Source organism: Coregonus clupeaformis, unplaced genomic scaffold (genome assembly GCF_020615455.1).
Source record: "Coregonus clupeaformis isolate EN_2021a unplaced genomic scaffold, ASM2061545v1 scaf1636, whole genome shotgun sequence".
Classification (NCBI taxonomy): domain Eukaryota; kingdom Metazoa; phylum Chordata; class Actinopteri; order Salmoniformes; family Salmonidae; genus Coregonus; species Coregonus clupeaformis.
In genome coordinates this window covers 44,838-57,316 of record NW_025535090.1, presented here as the reverse complement: position 1 = coordinate 57,316, position 12,479 = coordinate 44,838, and the positions used below count along the sequence as shown (strand labels likewise).

The following is a 12,479-nucleotide window of genomic DNA, read 5'->3' as shown; positions in this document are numbered from 1 at the left end:
AGATTTATCTCTCTATTTCAAGCGCCTTAATAACCACTCAAAATCTAGTTGCAAAATGACAGATCGTGGCGTATTAACGAGAGAAAATATGAGCTTGCAGCTGTTGCATGCGATCAACATGTTATTATGAGAGAGAGCGAGAGAGAGAGCGAGAGAGAGAGAGAGAGAGAGAGAGAGAGAGAGAGAGAGAGAGAGAGAGATCAACAGATGAATGAGTCTGCATTTGAAAATGAAGACGAATTATCATATTCATTTTCACTATCTTTATTTGGGCAATTTACTTGAGAGCCATCATGTCAGACATGTCAGTGAGTTACTCGTCAATGTGGGAGAGCTACAGTGGGGAAAAAGTATTTAGTCAGCCACCAATTGTGCAAGTTCTCCCACTTAAAAAGATGAGAGGCCTGTAATTTTCATCATAGGTACACGTCAACTATGACAGACAAAATGAGATTTTTTTTCTCCAGAAAATCACATTGTAGGATTTGTAATGAATTTATTTGCAAATTATGGTGGAAAATAAGTATTTGGTCAATAACAAAGTTTCTCAATACTTTGTTATATACCCTTTGTTGGCAATGACACAGGTCAAACGTTTTCTGTAAGTCTTCACAAGGTTTTCACACACTGTTGCTGGTATTTTGGCCCATTCCTCCATGCAGATCTCCTCTAGAGCAGTGATGTTTTGGGGCTGTCGCTGGGCAACACGGACTTTCAACTCCCCTCCAAAGATTTTCTATGGGGTTGAGATCTGGAGACTGGCTAGGCCACTCCAGGACCTTGAAATGCTTCTTATGAAGCCACTCCTTCGTTGCCCGGGCGGTGTGTTTGGGATCATTGTCATGCTGAAAGACCCAGCCACGTTTCATCTTCAATGCCCTTGCTGATGGAAGGAGGTTTTCACTCAAAATCTCACGATACATGGCCCCATTCATTCTTTCCTTTACACGGATCAGTCGTCCTGGTCCCTTTGCAGAAAAACAGCCCCAAAGCATGATGTTTCCACCCCCATGCTTCACAATAGGTATGGTGTTCTTTGGATGCAACATCAGCATTCTTTGTCCTCCAAACACGACGAGTTGAGTTTTTACCAAAAAGTTATATTTTGGTTTCATCTGACCATATGACATTCTCCCAATCCTCTTCTGGATCATCCAAATGCACTCTAGCAAACTTCAGACGGGCCTGGACATGTACTGGCTTAAGCAGGGGGACACGTCTGGCACTGCAGGATTTGAGTCCCTGGCGGCGTAGTGTGTTAGTTATGGTAGGCTTTGTTACTTTGGTCCCAGCTCTCTGCAGGTCATTCACTAGGTCCCCCGTGTGGTTCTGGGATTTTTGCTCACCGTTCTTGTGATCATTTTGACCCCACGGGGTGAGATCTTGCGTGGAGCCCCAGATCGAGGGAGATTATCAGTGGTCTTGTATGTCTTACATTTCCTAATAATTGCTCCCACAGTTGATTTCTTCAAACCAAGCTGCTTACCTATTGCAGATTCAGTCTTCCCAGCCTGGTGCAGGTCTACAATTTTGTTTCTGGTGTTTCTTTGGTCTTGGCCATAGTGGAGTTTGGAGTGTGACTGTTTGAGGTTGTGGACAGGTGCCTTTTATACTGATAACAAGTTCAAACAAGTGCCATTAATACAGGTAACGAGTGGAGGACAGAGGAGCCTCTTAAAGAAGAAGTTACAGGTCTGTGAGAGCCAGAAATCTTGCTTGTTTGTAGGTGACCAAATACTTATTTTCCACCATAATTTGCAAATAAATTCATTAAAAATCCTACAATGTGATTTTCTGGAGAAAAAAAATCTCAATTTGTCTGTCATAGTTGACGTGTACCTATGATGAAAATTACAGGCCTCTCTCATATTTTTAAGTGGGAGAACTTGCACAATTGGTGGCTGACTAAATACTTTTTTCCCCCACTGTATATCTAAGCAGGCCAATCCCAGGCCTCTGTGTATGTTTGGTTCGAGATGTTTTCAAGGCATTCTTCGCCAGGCCCCTCTCACCACTGGGCAGCGAACGGCAGGGCCTAATCTTCCTGGAGGCTGAGCTGTTTCTTTCTTTCACTCTCTCTGATATCATGACAGTGCATTGTATCCCTCAGTGGATGTCACAGAGTCCACATCTACATATCACACGGGCACATTGATCCCCCTGTGCCTCTCTCAGCTCCCTTCCCACCCGTGGACATTTTACTGCTCAAGCCTCCACCATGATTGTTTCTCTGCATAATACCCAACAGCTACAGAATTGCAGTGTTTGATTTATTGAAATTGTACATACAGAAGGCTACCAATACTCATACGTATATGACCTTTCATCTCAGAGCTTAACTAGAATAACACAGAGATTTCTTTGTTTTGCAAAATAAATATGATCTAATAGCGTTTATCTTCTCCTGCTCCTTCATTTCTCTGTCCATCCCTTCTCCCTGTCTCTCTCTGTCAGTTCCAGGGCCCTGTGAGCCAGAAGATCTTATTGATGGCATCATCTTTGCTGCTAACTACCTGGGCTCCACCCAGCTGCTCTCTGAGAGGAACCCGTCCAAGAACATCCGCATGATGCAGGCCCAGGAGGCTGTCAGCCGGGTCAAGATACGGACAGACAGCAGACAGGCCTTCCATCACACACCACACACACACACACACACACACACACACACACACACACACACACACACACACACACACACACACACACACACACACACACACACTCACCACCCATTTCAAATCCCTTCCTCCCTTCTTTTCATTTGAATGTTGTTTTGATCTTGTATGTTTTCACAGTACTCTAGACCTTTTGGAATTCAGAGTGAGGTTGTCAGATGTGTTTGTTTACACCCCAGGAGACAGTGTCAATCTGTAGGATTATTGCTACTGTAATGTAGGATGCAGTGGTACTGTGTAATCATGTTCCTCCCCAGTGGGTTGGTTTTCAGTCCTTTAGTCTGTTTACAACCCACTGTTTTTTTTTTATACGGTCAGGATTTAATGATGCCCTATAGAGAACAACCCCTTAAGGTATTCATCAATATTATTTGATCTTTCTAGTTATATATATCTGAATTTTTATTCTTTTCAGCATATAGAAAAACCTGATGACATCAAAGCTTATACAGTGTATTGACATAACTGCTGAAACCTTTTTTAATTGGTGCTCTAAATGAACCTCTTGCTGTAGATAGTCTGCAATCTGGGCAACAGATATAACGTTTTATAAATGGAGTTAAAATGTGAGTGCAAATGCTGGTCTTTTTAATTAAAGTGAGGTCCAGATTGGCCTATTAAATCCACATGACATCAATACTGTTTACCTCCCCAGTCAGAGCAGTTTGAGATTTGGCCAGAATTAGCAGTCCATTAGGGCTTCAGTTGGGCCAGATTGGGGTAAACACGTGTCACATGTGTTGGTAATGGATTGCTGGAACACAGGGGTTATGTTTCCCCTTCCATTTCCGCCCCCTTTTTCTACATTTCTTCTCTGCTATGAATACTGATGGGGGGCAGCCAGAGGGATCCATATTCAAAACACTCAGCCACTGTGCATTTCAATCACTTCACTACTGGTTGGCTTTCAACTAGCTCTAGAGTTATAATTGCTTTTGGCAGTCTAGCTTTTACATTTTCCCTCAGTCTGATAACATATATCACAAATATAGTATTTGCACGGTATTATTCCCATGCAGTGAAATGTTATGTTTTTGAGATGAGTTCATGTGTGCTGACAATTATTCTTGAGACCATAACAAGAGACTCTGTACATGATTTTGGGAGCTATACCTATTATAAGAAAATACAACCTAAGATGAACACCAAATTTCATAAGCTGTCCAGGCACAATACATTTCCTCTCCCTCTCATAAAACATGGGCTGGCCTTATCATTATGTTTTATAACCTAACTCACGTGGTCCACTGGCACTCAGCTGGGATCTACTTTTAGAAACATCCACCTGTGGCAAGGCCAGCCAGTCACTGCAGAGCAGGATGGGTGTGTGTGTTAGCTCAGTGGGTCAGATTGGCCCCCAGCTCTGTGTGACACAGTGCACACTCTCCTGTCCAGCAGCAGTCTGCTTCAGCAGGCACAAGACTGGGGCAGGTACCCTCCCATCTGAGCAGCTGCCAGCTTTCCTTTGGGAAAAGCTGGCAGCTTCTTGAAGGGATATTTGTCTTGAAGGCACCTGCCTTTCTTCCCACTGCTGCTGGGATCTGCTCCATCCATCCCAGTGAAAAAAATCCAATCTGTCCTTCCATTCTCTCGCTACCATCCAAGGCCTTTGAAGTTGAAACCATGGCAGCACTTAACTGCAGGTTGTTGTTTTTTATGTTGGCTGTTCAGCTGTGGAGGAGGCCATCGGAAACTCACTTGTCCTCTGTAGCTCAGCTGGTAGAGCCCGGCGCTTGTAACCAAGGTAGTGGGTTCGATCCCAGGACCACCCATACACAAACATTTATGCACGCATGACTGTAAGTCGCTTTGGATAAGCGTCTGCTAAATGGCATATTATTTATTATTATTATTCTCTCCCATTTATACATTTTAGTCATTTGGCAGATGCTCTTATCCAGAGCACTTACAGTTAGTGAGTGATACATTTTCATCTGCCTGGGAAACCCCCCACCCTGGCTTGCAACCCCATCTCTACCAACTGAGCTACGAGACCTTCTCTGAAGAACTGCAGATATGTGTCTCTCCACAGATGAATTGCCATATTTCACTCTGGAGGCGGGGGATTGGGCTCTTTTATGTTTTGTTAGCTACCATTTCTTCACACACCAACCCCTTAACACTGTGACTGGGCATGGTGCTCTGTGCTGCCTGCCTCTACCATTTTATGGTTCTCAGATCTTAGCCACTCCAACACCAACAACAACCCACACACAATTACACTGCTGTCCTCAATTTTATCCAAAGCTACAGAGAATGAAGTGAGCCTTTACAAACACAAAAAAAACATAACATTGCAGGTAAATACACAGCGTCTTTGTTTTATTTATGCAAATCTTTTTGGCATGCAACCCTCATTTTATGTAATATTTATGCAGCTTCATCGCCCACTCCCCTTTTCTGCCTGCCTTGATTTGCTGCAGTGGATGTAGCTGGATGTAGCTGGAGGACTCGATGTCTGCCTTGCATTAGGAGGGCTGAATGGAGTATGTTTACAACACCCGATTATCCTGTAGGCCATTCTCTGCTTTGCTTCCCATACAAACACAAATAAACTACTAGTTGCAGCACGCAAACATCCATTCTCCCTCTGAGGGCGATCTCCCTCTGCTCTATCTCTCACACATTGTGAGGCGTAACACTGACCCTTCCTCTGCTCCTACTGGCTGGCTTGCAGAGAGCTGTGCACCAACTCCCTCAGGCAGCCAAGACGTCTATCTGCTGATAATGGATGGGACTGGAAACATCACCAGTTTCAGCTCAGGGCTCCCAAACACAAACAGAGGTCTTTATGTGTCTGACTTCCTACACCCTCCTTCTGGTCCTGTGCAGTCACATACGCGTTAAGGTCTTTTTGTGGCGCTCAGTGTTGGGAGAGGGAAAGGGGGATACCTAGTCAGTTGCACAACTGAATGCATTCAACCAAAACAGAGAGGTGTGAGATTAACTAATCTGAATCTTAACTAATTAACTGAATCTAATCTGTGTTTGTCTGTGTTTTCTGGTCAGCCACCCTACAGTAGGTTTCTCAATGTGTTGTTTTTAACCATTTGAAAACCACTCAGTCACCAACTGTCAGTTTTACATCTCATTTCTCTAGGGGGATGTACTGATGTCAATCACTAATCATTGCGTTGCCTTAAATTACATGTCAAGTCATCTCGGATGCTGGGCTCTGCTGTAATTCCTCACCATGTTCTGCAAGAATGTGTTGTGGACAGGAGGGTATGCCAAGCATGTCTTGCCTTGACTTGATCCTGAAGCCCTTTGATAGAGTATTTGCATATGCTACTGAAGTTCCCTTTTTTACTTTGATATAAAGGTATGTATCAACTCATTTTTCCATGTCTTTATGATTTGCTGTATTCAAAAGAGCAGTTTAATTTGTTTCTGCAGAACACAGCTGTGCCACCCTCCTCTCCTTTCAGAGCAGTAACACACCTGCTGTTTGGTTTAGTTTTGTCTCTTACTTTCTTTTCTTTCTTTATTTCCTGCCCTCTGTTTTTGCCCTCCTCCTGTCCCGTGTCTCGCACTGTTTGTCCCAACTCCTCCCGGGTTCAGAGGCTCCAAAATCAAGAAAAAGGCGGTGTGTAAAACAATCTGATCTGATAAGAACAGAAAAGGGACACCTTGACTCCCACCATCACCCTCCGGCTCCCTGTTCCATCTGTGTGTACTGTCTGTCTGTCTCACCCTGACACCTCTGAGCCGTGGAGTGTGAGGATGTGACTAGAATCTGATAGAATCTCCATATCCCACTCCATCTGATTACCCAGCATGCATTACTGAGAGGCTGACTGTGCGAACTCTGGGAACATCCTATCCCTGCAGCTTGTACTCTGAAAAACAAGCCAGCAAACATTTAATCCATTATGATATTGATGATTAAAAAATATTCTACTACACAAATTACTACAATTATATTAATACTATTAACATTCATCAAATAAATTGCTCCCCAGCTGTTTCATTATATAGTACATATTTTAAAAACATGTATATTATGCTCCTCATTATACACACATAACCTCTTAGTTAATTAACCTAAATCAAACGTGATTGAATTAATGCGCGGTGCGTGGTGATTCGCGTGAATGCAATCCACATGCCTGGACTGGCATTCACACACATCCGCAGCTCCTAATGCTTAGCTAGCACTGCTATGTTGCTCCTACTCTCATCTGTTCCAACTCTCAACACACCAACATCATGTCAACCTATTGATGTAAAGCCCCAAGCCAATCGGGTCCCTCTATGACTATATACCCCCTCACTGCTGCTCCTCAAATCCCTTCCACTCTGCTCTGATCTGGATGCTGGCCCTGTCTGTCACTGAGATTATGTTTTTGATTCCACATTATTCCATGCAGTCATCATGCACAATCACATTACCATTTATCATAAAATGAATATTATAATCACTTACCAAGTTCCCATTGTAAAGGTACGTAGCCTACAGAGACCCATTTTGTGTGGAACAATGTGAGCATAACCACCACTCAATAAACAACAACACATCCTATGCAATGCTCCGAACCAATCCTTTGGAGATATCAATGTTAATTCAGATTATGAAATGGAATATGAATGTACATTTTATGGCTGATCTCTATGGGTGTAGCTATATCCAGCACTGACTAACACCTACTGTAGGCTCGCCAGGAGTCTGCCGGGGCCCAACCTATAACATCATTGCATGATTTATGAAATAGCTTTAAAACTGCTCTCAACTGGAGATGAAAAGTGCAGCTTCTTACCGAGGCCCCCTGGTGAGCTCTCCCCAGTCCTCAGCCCCCCAGCCGGGTGCTTACAGAATGGGCACCGGGGCCGCTCTCTCCTGCCACAGGGGGACTCTGACACACCTGTCTCTCTCTTGTCTCCGTCCAGAGCCCAGAGGGGACCACACACACTACAGGTACCTCTTCATCTCCACCCAGAGGATCAAAGTGCTCAAGCGCAGACACCCAGGTGAGTAGAGGTCCTGACTCCAGCCTTAACAGGACCAATCAAATGTAGTGGGGGCCATAGACACGCAACTCCTCTCAGTGTCTTTTGTACAGATTTTGATGATCATTTATTGGTTTAATTTTTATCTGATCTCCTCTGAACAAAAAAAAAAAAAATTTAAAGCCAAAGCCTCTATGACAGCTGTCAATAAAGTGGGACTTAGCAGTAAGATGAAAGCTAGTTTTAAACACTTTGTATCCCAACCCATTTATTCCCAACCCATTTGATTCCCAACCCTTTATTCCCAACCCAATCCATATCAATATTAATTTGTCAGAAATCATCTCAACTCCAAAGCCAAATTCTTTATCTCACATATGCTTGACACTCTTTAACAGTAATCAGTTATAAATTAGGTATTACACTTTACTCTTATGTCACCCTTAATGTCTATGAACCTATGGGAAAATTGTCCATGTGTGAGGGTCCGCAGTGTTAACAGTGAGTGTCTCTGGTGTAGAGTGCCAGCTACTGACTGTGAACAGAATGTGTGTCCCTGTCGTTGAGTTGCAGTCCTACTGAACAGAACAGCAGTGTGTGTGGGCTGGCTGCCTGGCAGAGCCTACTGTAGCGTGCTGCAATGCAGTGTCTCTCCACTCCACTCCCTGCCTGGCACAAGGCTACCTACTTCCCGCAACCATCAAGATGGCAAAGTCTGGATTTATGGGGCTCTGTTGGTAGCAACACAATGTCATTTTCATGTGATTTTTCTTATTACTATACCAATTGTACCATTTCCTAGATATTTTTTTCATCCACTTTGTCGTATAAAAATGTAAGAGCGATCCTATTGAATAATATTTTTAAATAATCTCCAAGCGTGCCTTGGTTCAGTCCCTGCTGTCTGTGTGTACCAGAGGGAATGAGAACATTTAGAACATCGATTGATTAGAGCTGTGATTTCCATGCCTGGCCTGCTACCATATGGGCTAAATGGAAATGCATGGATTTTCTGCCACACTGCTGAGGCTGCTCATCCATGAGAAAGGTGAAAGGCTGTGGGCACAGCATGCACAGACAAATTGGATCATTAATTCTGCTGACACTATTATGTTTTGCTGAAGGCGTGCAGGACAGAGCTGAGCATTCCTGCTCCTTGTTGTCATGTTCCCACTTCCAACCCTCATGTGAAATACACCTTGTCATACTTCGTCTGAAGCTTAAAAAACACACAATGTGTTTATTTTACTCTAACGTCAATTGTAATACACAATATACTGTTGTTCATTGTTTGTTGCTGTGGTTCATCAAAAACTATATACTTCTCCATCTCCTACATGTATTGGAACATTGTGGTGCTGATGGCGGCGCCGCATGCCCCCCACAGCCTCCCAGGACTGCATCGAGACCACACCTGGAGCCCCAGAGGCCAAAAACATACAAGATGATCTCCCGTCTTTGAGTCTGTAAGTGTCTGTGTCTCTGTGATCTATCCCTTGAGGCTATAATCGAATGGTACAATGTCCTAACTGGAGGACTAGGATCAGACCAGGTGAAGGTTATGCACAGACATGTTTCTAAATGTAGAAGTCATGTGTTGTGACTGATTCAGAGATTAGTCACACACGTTATGAATATGTTCGCCTCCCCCTACCAGCGTCCGTCTGCCCCTGCATTGCAGTTGCTCCCTCTCTCATCTCTCTATCTCTAATTAGCTGCTGTGCGCATAAAGGACAGTCTGTCTGAGTGTTAACACATGATCATTTACCTCTCAGAGGACATTATACATTTCAATTATGCCTCTCCCAACGTGTCTTATTCTTATACCTATGACAAGGTAGGCTTGATCCTGGTATACTGGTCTGATAAGGGCACTACTCCTTTACTGTCTCCATTCGTTATGGGCAGGAGCATTAATGGAGTTTCCCCATGGTTAGGGGGTAGGGTGGGACAATATTATGGGATTCTTAAAACTCAAATAGCAGGTTATTTATATTGGCCCCCTGTCCCTCTCGTGAGAGGTTGCCAATGTGTGATATGCTGTCTGTCACAGTTTTCCATTTTCACCCACCACAGTCCAGGATGTGCTTCATGTGTCTATCAAAGCCCAGCATGCGTTGGATGCTCAGTTTGTTAACAGGGCAACCTACAGCTTGCTTCCTTCCTTAGGAAACATATAATTCCCTAAAACAGCCTGAGGGGAAGTGGGGGTAAATATAGGGATTATAAGGAAACTATATGTGAGAGAAACATCCCTAATATCTAATATATGCAATTATTCTCTTTTCTTCTCCTCTTTAGATCAGCTTTTACAATCAATACCTTTGCCATTTTAGACAAAAAATGAACCAATCATTGCACCAATGCTATAGGCTTCATGATGCTCATTGCTTTGGCTGTGCGACATGTTTTTGGTCCATTTATTGTTTTATTAAATGATGCCAGACAAAGCTAGTTGTCAGTAATGAAGACATGGCAAATAGGTTTTACATTTAAATTAAATGTTTATTGGCCTCATATATACTTGGCACATACATTCCACTGTTGTCTTATGTTCTTTCATTCATACCACATAAATGAATATTATCTCCATCCCCAGTTGCTCTGTGATGTGATTCTCCCCATTGCTGTCACTATGACAGTGTATTGTCAGTGTATTCTTCTCTGCCAAATGCATAGCTGGTTTTATTCATGTGGTTTTATTCATAGAAATTAATTACTAGAAGGAAAAAACCATCTCAACCACAGCAATTTGACTCTAACACTCATTAAATTCTATTTTCATGCCTTATCCTCTCTTCTCATTGGCTCTTCAGGCCCAGCTCATAGCCCAGTCGATTGGGCAGTCATTTAGCGTGGCCTACCAGGGAGTTCCTGAGGCCAACGGCATCAACCCAGAGGACCTGAGTCAGAAGGAGTACAGTGACATCATCAACACGCAGGGAGATGTACAACGATGACCTCATCCACTTCTCCAACTCTGAGAACTGCAAAGAGGTTTGGCTCTCATTTAACTGTATGAGGTAACTGTATAATGGTTCCTCAGCTGCACTGTACAATCCACTTCTCTGAGTACTTTTTGATGCTCAGTCAGTGCCCTCTTACATAGGATTAAAAGAGTGTGATGAGCAGTGAGGCAGTCTAGTTCTGTGGAAGTACTGCACATGGACTGAGCCAATTACCAGAGAAGCTGACAGTGGTCTTATACCCATCTGGCCCTCCTTCTTCCGCACGTTGTTTCTGTTCTTCCGTTTACACCATTATATTTCGATGATTAATTTTTCTCCTGCCCACAATCGCTTTGACTAGAGGCACTCATCACTCTCTCTCTCGCTCTCTCTTTCTCTTTCTCTCGCTATTGGCTGGCTCCACAGCTGCAGCTGGAGAAGCATAAGGGAGAGATCCTGGGCGTGGTCATAGTGGAGTCTGGCTGGGGCTCCATCCTGCCCACGGTCATCCTGGCCAACATGATGAACGGTGGGCGTCCGCCCGCTCCGGGAAGCTCAGCATCGGAGACCAGATCATGTCCATCAACAACACCAGCCTGGTAGGGCTGCCGCTCGCCACCTGTCAGGGGAATCATCAAGGTACATGGACAGGGCCAGAGTTCTAGGAAGAGTCATTCAATCAAATCAAATCACATTTTATTTGTCACATGCGCCGAATACAACAGGTGTAGACCTTACCGTGAAATGCTTACTTATAAGCCCTTAACCAACAATGCAGTTTTAAGAAAATAGAGTTAAGAAAATATTTACTAAATAAACTAAAGTAAAAAATACAAATACAATAAGTTACACAATAAAATAACAATAATGAGGCTATACACAGGCGGTACCGGTACCGAGTCAATGTGTGTGGGTACAGGTATAAATTTGTGGTTATTATGGTGACATTACATTAATTGTGTAACACTACATGAATTCTGTAATTTGATCATAATTATAATGTAAAATAATCCACTGACTAAACCCAGTGGAGGTTGCAGGATGTCCTCTGCTCTGTCTGACCACTGTGTTTGTCCATCAGGGCCTGAAGAACCAGGTGCAGGTGAAGCTGAACATTGTGAGCTGTCCCCCTGTCACCACCGTGCTCATCAAGAGGCCAGACCTCAAGTACCAGCTGGGCTTCAGCGTCCAGAATGGGATTGTAAGTACAATCAGATCAGGCACCACCACTTAGCCCTGTGTGCAATGTCAAACTATGAACACAGTGCCGTAGTGTTTTCATTCAAGTCATCACTCAACAGCAAAAGGCCTTGACCACTCTTCTTTTGTCTGTTTTTGGAATACTGTGTTCTCATGCGTAGGTTGAATAACACAGGCTGTGACTGGTTGAAAAACGAGATTCTGTACTATATCAATGTCTTTGTCTAATGAAACTTCAGTTCCCTCAGGAGGATTTCAGCTGACATGAGTTGAATAGGAGAAGACAGCACTGTAAATTATTAAAAGCTTTTTTCTTTATCTCCTTTCAGCTGGTACAGTCATATCTCTAAAAAACCAATTCTGAGGAAAATAATATTGTATCAAATAATATGACAAGCTGTTAGCCTATAGGTCTGTGCGTACAGTATGTGATTTCATCATGAGCTTTACATGCTTTGATATAAAAAAAACATGTTGCTCACACATGTATTTTAGTGTGTTCGTCATACCACTTTATTCAAGTCTGCATATTCAAGTTATCCTCTGTAACACATTGCTTCTTTGACACAAATTGTCAACTCCTTAGAGCAATATTTATGTAGTCTGACAATATCCCTTTAAAATCCTATTACATTTTTTTCCAGATGCAATTACTGTTTTATCTCTTGTGGCTATCATTGCACTGAGGCTGAAGCTTGGAGCTTTATTG

At 43.2% G+C, this 12,479-nt stretch overlaps 1 pseudogene; it reads left to right on the top strand.

The window, feature by feature from the left end:
* The window catches only part of LOC123487315, a 49,854-nt pseudogene that overhangs the window by 34,715 nt on the left and 2,660 nt on the right, over positions 1 to 12,479 (top strand).